The following is a 12,687-nucleotide window of genomic DNA, read 5'->3' on the forward strand; positions in this document are numbered from 1 at the left end:
CAGCCCCCGGCAGAGCCAAGCCATCGGGACCAGGAGAAACTTCCTCCCAGAGCCACCCTCCACTCCCTGTTTTGCCACAAAATAAGCACGGCGTTGCTGCTAATCTGGACCCCGCGATGGCAGCGCAGAAGGGTTTCCGCCAGAACACGCCACAAAACACTTTCTGCCAACTTGCCAGGGCACGAGAGCCGGGTGGCAAGTGGCGCCTGGGGCTGGCAAACACCGACACCAGCTCGCTTTACCCGAGCTTGGCAGAGCAGATTGCAAACACGGAATTTTTTTTCTTTCCCCTCAAAAAAACCCCAAACGGCAGAGCGGATCCCGAGTCCCCCATGTTTCACAGACGCGGAGCTCCTTCGCCCGGGTACCCGGGTACCGTTACAGCCAGCCCTGCGCCCACCGGCTGCGCTGCCGGCGCACGGCATCGTAATCCCTTAACGACTTCCCTCCACCTCCGTCCTCAGATCTAATCTCTCCTCCAGCAGGATCTTTATAAAATAAAACGCGGTGGAAGGACGGGTTGCGTTTTCCTCCGCAGCATCGCACTGCCGACCTCCGAAGGGAGCAGCTCTCCTCCGCCGCCGCTTCTGCCTCTTAATTCTTCCCTTTCCCTGATGCCGTTCCATCCGCAAACACATTTGTGTCACGGGCAGTCTGATTACCAGCAACATGTTTTAGCATAGAGACTTGCCTACACGAGTGCCAAAAGGGGTTTTAATTAGGAAAAGTTTTAAAAAAAACCCCTCAAGCGGCATCTTCGCTGTATTTTATACAACGAACGCTTGCGGGGGGGGGGGGGAATTAGGAAGTTTTTCAAGCTGTGCCCAGCTCCATCCTGGTTCTGCAAGTTATATTTGACTTTAAAAGGTGCAGCACAGCGAGCAGGGGGAGGGGGAAGCATTTGCGAGACGATAAAACGGGCGCGAGTCCTTCCCCAGGCTGCTCTCCCACCGGCTGGCAGAGCAGCCAGCTCCCCCGGCCAAAGCCCCCGCGGCCGCTCGGAGGGGCGAGCAGGGCCAGCCCGACGGGGCCACGAGCCAGACGGCAACTCGCTGCCAAACTGATGGCACGGCCCCCGGTTTTATTCTCAAGCGAGTAGCCAGCTCTGCGTTTCTCTCAGGTGCGCCGGGGTCTCCAGAAGCGGCACACGGAGGATTTTTACGTCTGAGGCGGACGAGGGGTTTGCGAGTGCCTTTCCAGTTTTATTTTCCCCTTTTTCCCTGCCTCTCCTGGTAACGCAGAGCTTGTCCCTCCGAGGGGAAGATGCCCACAGCGCATCCCTCCCGGGGCAGGACCGAGCCCCCCCCCCAAGCTGGGTTTGCGGGGTGCCCCCTGCCCCGTGTAACCCCCACGGCCGTGCCGGAGGAGCTGGAAATCAAAGAGGACGGGACAGGAAATTTCAAATTTCCACTTCCAGAAGCGGCAGGTGATGCTGAGGTGGCAGCAGGGTCATTTCGGGAGCCCCGGTACAGGGTGGAGGATAAAGCCAGGGTTGCCCCTGATGAGGAGGTGGGACACCCCCCCCCCCACATGCACCCAGGGAGATGCTGGGGTGCAAACAGTGGGGAGCATCCCCAGGAGACCTCCACAAACCTCCTGCCAGCCAAACCGGGGGCTCTCCCGTGCTCCAAAACCACCGTGGGGAACAGGGATGAAGGAGAAAAACTGCCCCAGCTCTCCCTTCCATAAATAAGAGAATTTCCCCAAACAGTTCAGGCTACCAAACCCCACTCTGCAGTGGGAAACGTGACGCACAGAGCCGTAAACGTGTGTTACTTTAAACAGCAAAAGAAAAGCCGGGGACCTCTGGGCTCTCCCGCCTTTCTCCGGCTGGAAGAATGAGCCCCATCCCGGCTGGGGGCACGGCTTGCCCCCCACCTTGCTGCTACAAAGGCAAACCCGGCACCTCGCTCCCCCCTTCCACCCTCCCCGCCGGACCAACAAGAAAAGAGGAAAGGGTGGGGAAAGAAGAAAAAAAAAAATAAAAGGAGAGAAAAACCTGAAAGCCAGAGCCTTGCCACCCCCCTTTCCCCCAGCCCCACAGCGAGACACAAACATCAGCAGACTCAAAGCATCCCCCTCTCCAGCGGCAGAAAAGAAAAGCTCCCGGGCTCTCCGGGCAGCAACTTCACAACTGAGTGCACTCGCATTCCTGCCGGGTTATTAGGAGAGAAAGGGCGAGGGCCCGGAGTAGATATTTTAGTGTCACTTGATTTTATACATTGCACAGATTTTTTTTTTTTCTCTTTTAAACGCACCCTGCTCTTCCCTTTCCAACGAGGATGTAAAACCCACAGTCACCCCTCTTTCCCAGAGGGCAGGGAGGTGACCGGGGCTGGACATGGCATTTACAGATATTTTTAATATTTTTCTTTTTTCAGGTCTGAGTATCAGCCCTCTTCTTGCCTCCCCCCCAGCAGCAACTTTAATCCGTTTTATTTCATTTCACTACGTTCCCTCAGCCTTCTAACCCCCCTTCCCCCGGCATGCACAACCCCAGCCCTCCCCTCGCCCGGGAATTCTCCATCGCACCCTCCTCCCCTTGCCCCTTCCCCAAACCGGTGAACGGGGGGCACCCGCCGCTCCCCCCGGCCCCGCTGGGCACAGGTTTAAGGGGGGGGGGGGGAGATTTTCCACAACAATCCTGTTCTTCCCCACTTCTCCCCCCCCCCACCGAGTCCAACTTTGCGCTGCGCGACGGGGCTGGTTTCTGGGAGCGGTTTGGCTTTTACCACGGGAGCGATGCTCGACGCGGGCTCGGAGCGGAGGCATCCCCGTCCCCGCACCAAACACCCCAGCAAAAGAAGCCGAGGATGCGGGGAGGAACCCACAACAAAAACTACACAACAACTAATAAATTAACAACTAATAAATTAAAAATAAAATAAATTAACCCCCCCCAAAGCAGGAGCTCCTGACCATTATTTGGAAGCAGAGGGAGCGGGAGGGCTCGGGAAGGCTCTGCCCCGCCTCGCCCCAGCACCACAAAGGGCAGAAGAAAGGCAGGAGCCACCCAGGGCTTCCCAGCCCTGACAAAAGCTCCCCGGCTCCGCACAGGAAATTTCGTCCCTTCTCCCCCCCCCGTGTGTCTCCCCCTTCCCAGTGTGATTTAAGCAACCTGGATGGGGAAGGAAAAAAAAAAAAAAAAAAAAAAGAAAAACAGGGGCAATGGGGTAAATTTACCAAATCTCATGATTTTCTCCATCCGCCCACCCCTGGGGGCTTGTTGGATTTTTCAGTGGACTTTAAGGTGGGGTGGGAATTAAAAAAAAAAATAAAAAAATGAAGAGTTAGATTTCACAAGAGCCCGAGACTTTGGTATATTTAATTTAGAATACGGGGAGGCATGAAAGGGAACACGTCCACGCAAACACACGGGGACCAGGGTCACACCGCCTGTGCGAGACACATGTTGGGTTGATTTAACATCAAATGCCTGCTCTCCAGCATAACACATTTCTCGTGTAAATTTTTAACACACAAGAAGAAATTTGTAAAAGTAAATCCTACTTCTGGTTTGGGTTAAAAACAACCCAATCTTTTAATACAGAAACTAATAACATTTTTATTGTATGCCCCACAGCTTTACAGCACTTGTGGAAAAGTGAGGTCTTAATCCGACGCTAAGTTGGTTCTGAGTGTGGTAAAAGGCAAATCTCTGGGTATCGCAGTCTCCCAGCAAGACCGATGGGATGGAAGAGCTGCCCGAAGCCAACGAGCGATCCCGGGGAGGAATTCGGACACAGATTCTTCTAGGACTATATTAAGAAGAGCAAAAAAAAAAAAAAAAAACAACCCACCAAAAACCACCACCAAGCCAACAAACCCAGCACAAGTTTTCAAAGCGGGCACTTCCCGACCACTACTCCGAGCAAAGTGGAGTTTGCAGACGCCTGTGAATTATTCCTGCTTTCCCTTACGCACATTTTTATTTGTATTTAAAAGTGCACAGGAGGGGAGAGAGGGAGAGAGACGGCGCTTCGCTTATTTTTTTTTTTTAAAGGGGAAAGAGAAAAAAAAGAATCACTCCCAAATGGAAAAAGAAAAACCAATTACACTCCACTTGTTCTCTCCTATACACACCTTCGAAACGCGCCTGCCAACTCAAAACAGATTTCCTACCACCAAAAGAAATATTCAGAGCAATCTGCTGCTAACGCAGCACTTTCTGAAGTGCCTTTCTTTTTTAGCGGGAGAGAGGGGGAGAGGGGAGAAGAGACAGAGGCGCGTTTGTTTATCGCGCAGACGAGGGAGATGGATCAGGGAAGAATAGAAATATCCGAACTTTGCAAGCGCCGGGGCCGGGAGAGCATCTCGCAACGAAGGTGCACACCGGGGTGGGAACGGGATGAAAGAGGCTGGTCCAGGGCTCCCAGCGACCCGCTGCCAGCTTCGCTAAACGGTATTTGCCCAGGAATTTCTGAACTCCCAGAAGACAACAGCTCCATAATAAAAACTCTTTCCAAACACGTTATTATTGCTGATATTATTAGTTGCCGCTGCCGGCAGGGTCCCAGCCAGCCCGCCGAGACCTCCCACAGGCTGCGGGCATCGTGTGGAGGTTATAAAGACCCCCCCCAACCCCTCGGAAAAGCCACCCCAACCTCGCTCCCCTCTCAAACAAAGACGCACCGAAGCCTCTCAAACTTTGCAACCGGGTGAAACGCAGGCACGGGCGAAACGCGGGGCAGGGCTTCGCCGCGCAGCCAGCTGCCGTAAACCCCCCCTCCGGAATCCAAACCTGCGGGAATTTCTCGGGAATATCCTCCAGCTCCATCCGAAGCCGTGCATTTGTCCTTCTCTCCCCTCACCTTGCAGTTTGGGTTATTATTTTAGACACCGCGGAGGATTTCCCAGGGCGCTGCTGGAGCGACGGCCGGTCCGGCTGCAGGTTGACGGGGACGGCGGCGGCTGCTTCTCCCAGCAATTTCCAAAACTTGGGGCTGACTTACTTATTTATCTCACAGGAGGCAATTGCACCCGCTGGGCCACTCCTCGGCACGGAGCGGCGGGGCTGGGGCTGAGTTAAAATGCAATGGGGAGGGGGAAAGGGGGGGGAATCCACCCAAGCCCCCAAAGCAGCTGGAATTAAAACAAAACTGCCGGGGAGAAAAGAAAGATAGGGGAAAAAATGGGAAGCACCAACAAAGGGAGCCCGGGGCGGCTGGCAGGGCAGGGGCTGCCGTGCTCCCCCCGGCTAAACCCCGCGCGGTGCGAAGCCCCTCTCCGGGGGTGCGGGACCCCAAAGCGCCGGGGCGGAGGCGGGTCTGGATCCGGCACCGGCAGCGCGGCTCTCCCGGCGGCAGCGCAAGTTTCCCGGTGCCTGAACCCCCCTCCCCGAGGGAGCTGCTGCCCCCCCACCCCCCCCTCCGCCGGCCGGGGAAACGCCTCGGGGGGGGGGGGGGGGGGGGGGGGGGGGGGGGGGGGAAGCGGCGGAGACCCCCGTGCCCGCCCGCCGCCGGGGCTACCCCGGGCGCACCGAGCCGGGGGCGCAGCGGGGACCCCGCAACGCACCGGGACCCGCCCCCTCCCCCCGGTGCGCACCGAGCCCCGGCCCCCCCCGGGACCCCGCGCCCCCCGGCTCACCGAGCCCCGGCCCCGCTCCCTTTGTCCGGGCGCCGCAAACAAACTTCCGAGCGCGCCGCGGCCGAGCACGGGGGGACGGACCCGCCGCGCTGCCGGAGGGGGGGGGAACGGGACGGGAACGGACACACACGGCCGGGGCCCCCCGCCCGCCCCACACCTGCCGGTGGGGATGGGAACGGGGAGCGGGGGGGGGGGGGGAAACACACGACGTCCCGAAACCCCCCTCGGCCGGCAGCAGCTGCGGCGGGGCGGGGGCGGCGCGAACCCCCGTGGGGGCGCCCGTAGCGGGGAGCGGGGACACGCACGGACCCTCCCGCCCGGCCCCGCTCCGCTCTCACCCACCTGGTCGCGCCGAGCGCCGGGATCCGCGGCAGGCATGCGGCCGCGCCGCCTCTTCCCCCCCCCCTCCCCCCCACCTTCCCCAAACTTCGACGGGGCGGCCGCGTCGGGGCTGCGAGCTTAGGAACGGCGCGGCATGGCGGGGGGCTCCCGGGCACCGGCGCCGCCGCCCCTGGCGCCCTGCTGCGGCTGCTGGGCGGCGCCGGGCCGTGCGGAGCGCGGGCAGCCCGGGGCCGGGCCGGGGCCGTGCGCGCCGCGCTCAGGTCCGGCTCGGCGCGGCGGCGGCAGCGGCGCGGGCGCGGCAGCGCGGGGCGGGCGCCGGCCGCCCTACCATAGTTCCTCTAAAGCAGGTGCAGCCGCTTTCCCCGCCCGCCCCCCCCCTCCTCCTCCCCCAGCCGGCGGGGGACAGGAGGGGGGCGCACACCCCCCGCCCGCCCTTTTTGGGGGGGGGGGGCGGCGTCCTCAGCCCCCGCACCCCGCTCACCTCGGTGCGACGCGCCCCGGTCTCTTCCCCCTCCCCCCCCCCCCCCCCCCGCGCTTTGCTCATTAACGCCTGCGCTAATTGGTTTCTGCTGCGTTTGGTCCCCGGGGCAACGCGATGCCCTGGGGCTGGGTGGGGGTTCGCGGGAGGGAAACTGAGGCACGGGGGAGCGGGCGGCTGTGGAGTGCTGGGGGACACCCCCCACACCCCCCCCCACACAACGTGCCCGGGGCAGAGCCGGGACGGAATCACTGCCCCGTGTTACAGACGGGAACACCAAGGCGCCAGGCACCCCAGCAGCCCCGCCAGCCCTGCTCCGTTACACCCCGACATCCCGTCCCACCGGCAGGGAGAGGGTCCCCAGAGCCCTCGGGGGAGCAGAGCCCGTGCAGGGGTGCTGGACCCAAACCAGCACCCGGATGCTAGACCCGAACATCTGGATGGAGGGCCCAAACCTCCCTGCGGATGCTGGACCCAAATCGTCACCCAGACGCAGGACCCAAAGCGTCGCCCAGGCACTGGGGCCACCTCTGAGCAGGATGGGGAGACGCAACTGGCTGTGGAGGGGGCTCGGTGCTCCGGCTTTGCCGCTAAGGCCGGCTCGGAGCAGCAGTTTGGGAGGTGACGTTCCCACCTGCCACAGGGCCCTGTGCGGGCTGGGGACGGATGGTCCGAATCTCACGTGGAAGGAGTGAAATAAAGTTTTCCGCGAAGTGTCTAAGCCAGTATGTTTCAATAGCACCGAAGTGTGACTGCGTTCTCCTTTACTTCAAAAGTAGCCTTTTTGAAATTTCCATTTTATGGACAGATAAAATAGTTTTAAAAGGTGAAATGAGAATAAAAAGTATTTCGACCCACTTGGATTTTTTTTTTCTTATAATTTAAATTTTTACAGGAAAACTGTGTTTAAAAAACTGACCTATTCTTGAGTGAAAACTCTGTATCTGGGAATTTCTGTGGAATGGAAAAACTGGTTCCTCCCAGCTACAAGCTCTGGTGGCCCCAGCAAAGATCCCAGCAAACCCCTCCGTTTTGCCCCCCCAAAAATCTTCCCTCAAGGGGACAAACAGCACAAGGGCGAGGGTAGGGCTGGCTGCGAGCCCTGCGAGCGCTGGACCGGCTCTTAGGCTGCGCCTAGCCTTAAACCCAGGCCTTAACCCAACCCTTTCGGAGGCCTGGGATTTTCCAGAGGGCTCGGCTTGTTGTCAGGCAGCTCTGCGGCTCCCATCGGATGAGCGTTTGCTGCACACCCACTTCTGCAGAACCAGGTCCCGGTGGCAGGAGCCGACTTTCTTGGAAGAGGCCCCCCGGGACCCGTTTCTGGGTAGTGCGGTGCCCCGGCGCTGTGGGCAGGGGAGGGCTCCGCTTCCTGCCAGCACGCTTTCCTTCGGGGAGGGACAAAAATGATGAAAAAACCCTCTAGCCAGCCCTCTCCGTGCTCCCTGGCTTCGGCGGCATTTTCTCCATCGCAGGCAAGGGATTTCCTGCAAGGGTCAGACCCGGCGCAGGCAGGAACCCTCCGCGAGCCGGGCTGGTGGGCAGCACGATGCTCCGCACCCCGCAAACACCAGCCTGGCATCCGCGCGTGGCACAAGCCCTCCCCTCCCCGCCACCCCCGGCCTCCCCCGGCAGCCACGGCGGATGTCCCGCAGGAGGGCGACCGGGCAGCCCTTGGATCTGTGGCTGGGGTGGCCGAGCGGGGCTGGCTCTGCATCCCTGTGGGATGCATCACCCACGGGACTTCCCGCGCGGAATGGCCGAGCCCGCAGGCCCGTCGCCTCCCGGGACCCTGCAGCCACCGTTGTGTAGGCATTTTTTTTTTCCCTTCTTTTTAGCTATTTATTTGCTCAAAAGGGAAATTTTAAAGAAGGCCTTAGAAAGGTGGGAAGTGCTCAACACTTTTACTCAATCCTTTCCGTGCTCAGGATTCGGAGATACGGGACACCCCAACCCATTTCGGGGCTGGGCACCACGTGGGAGACGGAGCGGCTTCGGTTCCCCCCAGCTGCCAGAGGAAGCCTTGACCCCCAGAAGCCAAACGGAGGTACCGCGAGTCGCTGCCCGCCCCTGGCTCTGCTGAGACGATTCTCCGAAGGTGTTTGTGTGGGTTCAAGGACTTTTATTTCCCTCCCAGATATGTAAAAGATGTTTTCCCAGTCGCCTCCCTAAATTTGTACCCTAATACCCAGTGTTCTGACTTTATGAGTGATTCACCCAAATATCAGCCTATGAAAAACAGAATATATGTTTTTTAATCCCAAACCAGTACTTTTCTGAGTGAAAAATAGCTTGGAGTGACGAGCCTCGTCAAACCTGCACTTGCCCTCTTTTCTCGACATAAGAATAGCCCCTTTGAAGACATCAAATAGCATCCGAGCGGGAAGGATTTACACAAAAAGACGTGGGCAGCCTTCCACCAAGGGGAGTTTGTGAATTGAGCGTGGCCCAAAGATCCCTCTTTGTTCATCTGTGCCAGCCAGGAAAAAAAAATAGGAACGAGCAGGAATCTGGGTGAGGAGACATGGCACGTCCCGGCTCCGGTCGGGGTTTCATGCGGCATCCTGCACGCCGGGGTTTGGTCCCCGCTCCGAGGAATCACCTTGCTCCTACCACAGCTGGGATGCCGATGGCCGCCGGGACATCCGGGATGCTGCAGGGGAGGCCAGGAGATTCCCAGGAAGGCAACAGCGAGAAGAGACCACGGATGCTTGTGTTACAGCGCTAAACTCGCAAAAGAGAGGGAAAAAAAGGAGAAAAATTCCTTTATTCTGCAACAGGCAAAGCTTCAGGCGTGTATCATCTCCAAAAAGGTGTAAGAGAGGCAGCAGGATTTGCAGCTCTTGGGTTAAACATCTCACATAACGTCTGGTTATAAAGCACTGAGACACGCGGCTGGAGGACCAGGAGTTAGCGTGGGGTAAGCGACGGGTCCCAAACGTAGTGTCCTCCATCTCTTCTAGGAACATTACACCATCCAGCTCTTCCAAGCTCATCCTCACTCTGACGCCTCTGCGACTGATCCCCAAACTCTTATTTGTGGGAAACTATTTCTCCTGGCAAAGTTGGTTTTTTGGTTTGTTTTGTTTTGCTTTTTTCTCCTCCAGAAACTGTCTGCTCTTCAAACCAGATTATTGAAAACCTTTAAATGTGAAAATTTTCAACTGAAGGTTTTCGATCCCATAGTTACCTGGAATGGAAAAATTCTCAGACTGCCGTCAGGTTGACAAAAAGCTGAAATCTTTCATGGAAAAAGTCAGTTTGGGTTTGTTCTAAATCCCACTCAAGGCAAAGCAGCTCTGAACTGGGCAGCATCCTCGTTCTTCCAGGAAAGTCCTCTGCAAGCCAGATCCAAAGCCCGTTTGCCACAGGTTACAGATTGGCTATTTCGGGCAAAGGGGTGGTGGAGAATGTAAGAGCTGAAGCTCGCTTGTTTTCTACTTTTTCTTCCATGGGATGAGTAACTTCAAGAAGAAAATCTGACTTTTCTGAAGATGCTCATTTGAAAAAAAAATCTGTATTTGATGATGCGAACAAGTCCCCTGAACTCCTCTGCTTCCTGCCTCAGATTCTCTCCCTCCTTTCAAGGCAAAATAAAGAAAAAAACAGATGGAAAGAAGCAAAAGAAGAAAACTGGGAATGGGAAAATAAAATTGGGACTGGGGAAAAAGGGAAAACAAGGGAAGAAAGCTAGTTTTTCCCTTCCAGAGTAGTGTTGTGGGGAGGGAGCTGTATGTCCCTTCCAAGGTGGAAATTTCAACAGATGAGCGGAAAAGCTGTTTTTCCACCCAAATCACACCCAGAGCCCAGCCCTCCACCCACTCCCTCGCCTCCCCTGGGGTCCAGCGCTGAACCACCCCGGGGTCCATCTCGGTAGCGTTTGCACCCGCTGCCCTGCCGGGTGTCGCGGCAGGATGCGCTGACTGGCGGGCGAGTGGAGAAGGATGCAGGATCGGTCCTCCCCAGGGGAGCCCGCAGCTCCGGGAGCTGCATCCGCAGCCAGCCCAGGGCTGGAGAAGCCGGGGGGTCCCAAGGAGACCCCCAGAGCCCCCGCGGGAGGACACCGGCGTGGCCGCACGCCCCGCTCAGCCCACGTTCGCAGGCCGCCGAGCGCCGGGAGGAATCCAGCTCTGCCCAGACGTGCTGGCGGGGCCGCGGCCGACGCCGAGCTCTTGGACCCCGCTCGCCTCTTGCGTAAGGCAAAGAAATGATGCACCGAGTTACTGTAAGTGATGAGAGGCTCCTGGCTCCCTTTTAAAGCGACAGGCTGCTGTCTGCCCGGGGCCCGGCATCGCTCCCCCCTGCCCCGGCCGATGTGCCCCCACTGACCTCGGCCAGAAAACCTGCAGCGTTTCCCCAGGTGAGCAGCCCCCCGGGGAAGGGGGACCCTGAACCCCACAGGGGCCGGCGACTCCGCTTTGGAGCTGCGCACAGAGGGGGTCTTGGGGGTAAATATTGCAAGGGGGGTGCAGCAACCCAGACACAGCCTCAGAGCCCAGGCGGGAGCTTTGCAGCCCCTCTGGCTTGCAGCTGTGCCGTGCCTCAGTTTCCCCTGCTTGCACAGACAGAGGAGGGTCAGACAGACCGGGCTCAGCTCGGCTTTAGTGAGCTGAAACTAATGGTTAAAGGAGAGACAGCGGAGAGGCGAAAACACCAGCGCCTGGGTGTGCTGCTCCCACACACGGAGAAAAGGATGTGGCGTGGGGGGTCTCCAGACAGTGACCAATTTTCCTCCATGCCTGCAAAGCCTCAGCACACGAGAGGAAGGAGCCTGCGAGCGCCGGGCTGCAGATCGCCCTGCTGCAGGGTGCTGTGGCATTCCCGAGGGAGCCGTGCCCCCGCTCGGAAGCCCACGTGCCGTGCCGTGCCGTGCCGTGCCGTGCCGTGCCGTGCCACCAGCACACGGAGACACAGGACACCTGGCTTCTCCCTCCCCATCGGCATGTGCCGTGGTTTGGTTGTGGGGTTGGTTTTTTTATTTTCCTTTTCCCTCTTTTCTTTTGTTTTTTTTTCATTTATCTGCTTTTCAAATAACGTTACTCATCCAGAGCAGGACGTCTGCACTCACCACTCACTGTGTTTGTCTGCATTGTTTCCTTCGGGGAGATGCTTACCCGCACACGGTGACTACTTGTCTGAGTCGTCACGGTGCCGAGCGGCGGGGATTACTCATGGTGTAAGGTTTGAGAAAGGAGGGGGGAGGCCAGATTTGGCGCTTTGTCTGCAGTTGTTCATTTCTCACTCTTTGATATATTTTTTCCCTCCTCTCTTTCTTCTTCTGCCAATGCTCTCCATCCTGGCTCTCTGAGCTCCCTCCTCCTTGCTCGTACACCGGGGCCAGAGCATCTGGCCGAATCCCCCCGGGATGTAGAACCACCTTTGCCGCGCTGCCCCATGGGTACAAAGGGGTACCCCGTCCCCTCGCGCCCAACCGGGAGAACCGGTTCCTCCCTTTGGGACCCCCCTCTTCCCACGCTGCCCCCCCCCCCCAATTTCTGCTCACTTTTGGCCCAACTCTCCCCCCACCTCCGCCACCACGTCCCCACGCGGCACCCGGCCACCGCGGCACAAACCGCTCTGCCCGAACCGGACCAGAGCCGACCCCGACATCCCCCCCGTCGCCTCCTCCAAAGAAGCCCCAGACCTGGTGCGCAAAACCTCAGCCATCGTTAGGCGTAACAGCGTGATAAAGGTGGGGAAAAAATACCTGGAAAGCCCTAGATGCTTGTTTCAGCCCGGGGGCTCGGGCGGGCTCCCCGAAGGGTCCCCGCCAAGGGCTGATGTGTGAATTACCATGTTTGCAGTGCCGGGGCACAACCCGCTGTTTCAAGTGCGTGCTTGGGAAGACTCAACAGAAAAGCATTTGGGACACGGTCCTTCCCTTTCTCCATGCAAACCCGCGGCAGATCAATGAATATTTTAACAAAGAAATATTTCATTAAAAGAGTTGATTGCTTAATGAACTGTCCCTGTGAGCCATCAAAATGCGATGGTGGTTTTTTTTTTTTTTTTTTCCTCCCTTTAACGAAGGCGAAGATTCATATCACGAAGAACTGGCTTATCAAATTACCGTAATAGCCTGTGTAGACCAAGCCCGTGGAGCGGCGCGGGGAGGCCGGGGGCTGCCTGGCACCGGGGACATGACTCCGCGCGTGTGTTTAGACGATACCGAACAAGATGGGACCAGACCAGGGTCCCTGGGCACTACTGCAATACGATCCATAAATAACAGTGGTCGGGATAGCGTGAGGCAGGTCTGTTTTCCTCTGGGCTGCCAATATTTG

The 12,687-nt window shown here is 58.2% G+C and overlaps 1 protein-coding gene across 4 annotated transcripts in view; it reads right to left on the minus strand.

The window, feature by feature from the left end:
- FOXP4 (forkhead box P4) overlaps positions 1-6,215 on the minus strand; it is a 62,318-nt gene extending 56,103 nt beyond the window's left edge. For 2 of the 4 annotated variants that reach the window (XM_075776248.1, XM_075776245.1), the window contains exon 1: positions 5,929-6,215. The gene's annotated coding sequence lies outside the window, so the exon portion shown is untranslated. Of the gene's footprint in view, positions 1-4,741; positions 4,992-5,928 lie in introns of those variants that run through there. The other 2 variants (XM_075776247.1, XM_075776246.1) reach the window with 2 other exon arrangements.
- Positions 6,216-12,687: the final 6,472 nt, after the last annotated feature.

The sequence above is a fragment of the Balearica regulorum genome, chromosome 25 (genome assembly GCF_011004875.1).
Source record: "Balearica regulorum gibbericeps isolate bBalReg1 chromosome 25, bBalReg1.pri, whole genome shotgun sequence".
Lineage (NCBI taxonomy): Eukaryota > Metazoa > Chordata > Aves > Gruiformes > Gruidae > Balearica > Balearica regulorum.